At 37.0% G+C, this 4792-nt stretch overlaps 1 pseudogene; it reads right to left on the reverse strand.

Annotated features, from left to right (window-relative positions):
* Nucleotides 1-3119: 3119 nt before the first annotated feature.
* Nucleotides 3120-3625, reverse strand: LOC126020256 (60S ribosomal protein L26-like; annotated as a pseudogene).
* Between the last annotated feature and the right edge of the window lie 1167 nt (nucleotides 3626-4792).

Consider the following 4792-nt stretch of genomic DNA (forward strand, 5'->3'; position numbering starts at 1 on the left):
CTCTCACCCAAGCCGCACAGGAAACAAAGTTTCCCCCGAGCCGCACAAGGGAGCAAAACTCTCACCCAAGCCGCACAGAAAACCCTGTCTCCCCCGAGTCGCACAAGGGAGCAAAACTCTCACCCAGGCCGCACAGGGAACCAAGTTTCCTCCGAGCCGCACAAGGGAGGGAACTCTCACCCAAGCCACACAGGAAACAAAGTTTCCCCTGAGCCGCACAAGGGAGCAAAACTCTCACCCAAGCCGCACAGAAAACCCTGTCTCCCCCGAGCCGCACAAGGGAGCAAAACCTGTTATTATTATTTTTATTTACCTACCTATTTTGATCGATTTCTCGGTTTGGATGTGATTATTGAAATTGGTGTCCCCAATTATTCTTTTTTTTTTTTTTCCTCTTCCTTTCTTTTCTTTCGTTATGTGCTACACCATGTTTCTTATTTCAAGACCACGGCGAGTTTTTTTGGTTTATATGTTTGTTTGTTTTTGTTTGTATTTTTTTTTATCAGTTTTTTGTGGTGCTTATCGATGTAACTGGAGACCTCACTGGATATTTGACACTTCTTTTGGTACTGATGGGGTGTTTCACCTTCTTTTTCTCCTTCATTTCCCAAATCGATGAGGAGAACCCCTAGAAGGATTCTGCCCATTTTTGGGGTATTAGACTCTTACCCCAGTTTACTCATTTTCTCTTTTTCAGGCAAAACCACCCAACTTGAACTGCTAGCCCTGCCCCCACTTAGAGGGGGAAATAAGGGAGGCACCAAGACCAAACTGATGCAAGACTACTAAGTATTAGGTCAAATACAGAGGGGATCACATATTCTAGCCATCCTGGGGGGGAGGGAAGAGGAAATGGGAGGTAGGACAAAAACGGAGGTGTAGGGAGGACAATTTAGGGATGGGAATCCCCCCTGATTTTATGTAAATATGTACCTAGAATATTATTGTCAACAATATGTAAGCCACTATGATCAAAATAAAAATTATATATAAAAAAAAAGTAATGCTTTTTGCTGTAGTAGAGTATTTGCCTTGCATGTAACTGACCAAGGACAAATGGGGATTTGATCTCTGGCATCCCATATGGTCTCCTGAACCAGAAGCCATCTATTTCTGAGCACAGAGCCAGGAATAACTTCTGAGCGCCACTGGGTGTGGCCCACAAAACAAAACAGAAAAGCTTTTTTCTTGAAGAATATATGAAAAATCCAAAAATAATGGAAAAGAAAATACAGACTAAGTTAATTTTTATGCAATTATATGTATTCAATTACTTTTAAAATAAAAATGCTTATAATAAAATATAGATGGAATGATAATAAGTTTTCCCCACTCTACACTTTCACATTTCTTTCACAGATGTTTCTACTGTCAAAATGTATGCACTTCTATATTTTTCTCTAATTATGCATTCTTCAAAGACAGTGATTTTCATTATTCCTCTGTACAAAAGATTGCTACTTTCTTCTGTTATCTGATTGGTGAACTAAAGTTTATTATATATGGGTAAAGTATAAAATATATAGGTGCCAAATACTAAAAAGGTGCTTGCAAATTTCAATTCTGCAAGTATCCTCAAGTTGAGAATCAAAACATAAGAAAAAAAATTGTGGTGCATTTTTGCAATGTCATTATAAGGGTGTTATCTTGAAAAGGAAAAAGCTGATACAAACATTACTCTATTATTTTGTGATCATACCCATTGGCAGCCAATAATGTTTTTCTTCTATGTTCAAAAGGAAATGGTCCACTATCTTCTTTATTCAAATTCTAAAAGTCATCCACTCTATAAATTTACTTAGAAACCTGTAGCCTGAAATTCAATGTTTGAAATTGGGGTTGAAATGGAAAATTACAGGAATTGTTACAGAAGTTTCAGGTTAGTATTATTATCCTTGTAAACTGTCCTGTCATAGTTCAGTCATTGTAAAGTCTTGTCTCCCTCTTTATTTGAGCCATAAAGTATGATATAATAAATTCAGAAATTAAATATCACTGTTAACATAAAACCACTTCTGGAGGTAGTGCATGAATGCTAATTATCATCCTTAAAATAATCCCCAGACACCAAACACTTTCTGAATGTTTGAAATAGCTCTCATAATAAATATATCACCAACCATCATCTTATGGGTCATGATTCATGTGTGCCTGCACTTCTGACAGGTTGATAAGATGTGGGAGTTGGAACAGTCATCTTTAACTTTCTTTCAATATTGCCCATCAGAGAGAACTCAGGTGGCCTGGTGACAAGAAATGCCTTCAGTATTTTTTTATGGGTAAAGGGTGAGTTTGTAAGTGAGTAACTTTATTTCTCAAAAACCTAAAGTTGAATGTTTTTGTCTACTCATACCTGGACAGGAGTTTCTACATATCTATTTTGCTTGTCTTCGACTCAGGTGGTAGGGGACCTTCCATATGATTATAGTTGAAGCTTCATGGTCCTTGTTTTTATTCGGAAATATAATAAAATAATGACTCCTGAAATTCTGTCAATGGAGCACATTACTTGTATTAATTTAAACCTATGGAACTGTTTTTTGTTTTTGGGCCAGTGCTCCAGAGATTGTTACTGTCTCTGTACTAAAGAATATTGCCTGGCATAATAACTCAGGGATTACTCAGGGACCATATGAAATGACTGAGATTGAATCTGTGTTGGCTATGTACAACAAATGCCCTATCTTTGCTGTACTATTGCTTCAGCCCCAGCTGTTTTCTATTACATTAGACTCACTGTGTTGGAGATGTAAAATACAGGTATTTTAGATAAAAATATTAATAGAGAACTCTGTGGATACCACATGAACTCATTGAATATTTATTTATTTTGATATTTTTGGGGGGAGTTATTATTGGGACACACCTGGCTGTGTGCATGGCTTACTCCAAGATTTGTGCTCAGAGATCACTTATAAGAGGTCCATATGAGATGCTGGTGATCAAAGCTGGGTGATGGCTTGCAAGGCAAAGCAAAGTGTGCCTTACTTTTATACTCGAATGATAATATGATGATAATATTTAATAAAGTAACAAAACTTAGAACACATATATTATTGATTAATAATATTTAATCCTTGTTTTTTATTTTACAGTTTTTAATTAAGTCGTATATAACCTTATTCTACTATCTTTTCTTTTGTTTCTTCCTTGTGTTTGCCTTTCTCCTTTCCTATTTGGTGAAATTTGGCTTTGCATTCAAGGATCTTTTCATGGTCTTTGTCCAGTTTTAGTCCAGTGATAACAACCTTACTGGGAGAATGTCCACATAGACAGTTGCCCTTCCCCCATATTCATTTCATGTAGATGATATAATTTTTCGTGTAAACCTGGGCTATGCCAATTCACTGACCTTTGTAATGGCCTCTCACAATCTGGACCTCATGATTTTTCTGATGGGCCTCGATCACACATTGTATTTCTGTCTCAGCTCCTTGGAAAGAGGGGAAGATATCTTACTGAGAATGTGGGAAGGTGCTTTGAAATGGCTTTTATGGTTCTTGCTTTTTGGTTCAGAAGTCACAAAAGAATTTTCTTTTGATTGTAACTACTTCAGTGATGGCCACAGAAGGGAAGACTTTATCCTTGATTTTATGTCTTCAGGATTCTGAGGTAGGATGAGCATTTCAGTGAGAAGAAACTCCGTGTTCCACAATTTCTGTCAGGTATTTGGAAGGTGTCAGATAGACTGTCATACACAGACTTTTTTGGTTGTGTAAGATTCAGATCCTCTGACCATGGATAAATAGTCTTCATTTAAAATGAAAATAAGGATGCAAGATATTGCAAAAAATTTAATTCTGTTTCTGGGCATAAGAATATATAATTCAGATGTAAAATAATATAATTTCTAGTATAATTTTTTATTTGGAGGACGGTGCATTTGAAATACAGCTGTATTTAGGAAATTCCCTGTTGGGTGTGGGGGTTGGGGTCATATCAGAGGTGCTTAAATCCAGAACTGATGTTTTCTCAGGGGATCATGCAGTGCTGGTGATCAAACCCAATTTTTCTACATGCAAAGCATGTGTTCAGCATATTTTAGTTGAATGGGGAAACCCATGATAAAAGTGTGCTGGCTAACGGGGCCTGTAACAATGAAGAAATGTGTCTGCTGATGAACTGTGTAGGAGGGAAGGAAGGAGTCTTCTAGAGGATGTGCTAGTCTTGTGGAAACTGTCTAGGGCAGGAAATGTGTTTGCTGCAACTTGTGCCATTCTATCTCTGATAGAATGTTCACAGTTAACTTCTTTCTATATGCACAGGTAGCATTTGTTTCAACTACTCGGGCTATAAAGGCAGGTTTCCCCTTCAGACTAATCTTGGCTTTTATTTTTAATATTTTCAATATTTACTTAGGCATCATGACTACAAGGTTATGAATAGAGTTTTAAGCATGCAGTGCCCCAATACCAACACCACCATCATCCTGGCCTTTTAAAGAACACAAATCTTCCAAATGACAAATAAACTGTTAGCCATAGCCAAGAAAATCCTAACCTAACCTAACCTAACCCTAACTCTAACCCAATCAAAGCAGATGGAGCAGGTATTATCACTTACAAAACATTTTTAGGTTTTTGTAATAATCCCAGCTGTGTTTAGAATTTACTCCTGCCTCTGTGCTCAGGGTCTACTTCTAATGGAGCTTGGGGGATTGAACATAGATAGGTCAGCTGCATGCAAGATAAGGTTCCTACCTACTGCACTATCTTTTTAGATTCAGATAATATTTTTATTTTTTATTGTATGGTAATAATTATTTAAGCACCAGGGATACAAACATTTTGTA

This window comes from Suncus etruscus, chromosome 10 (assembly GCF_024139225.1).
Source record: "Suncus etruscus isolate mSunEtr1 chromosome 10, mSunEtr1.pri.cur, whole genome shotgun sequence".
NCBI lineage: Eukaryota > Metazoa > Chordata > Mammalia > Eulipotyphla > Soricidae > Suncus > Suncus etruscus.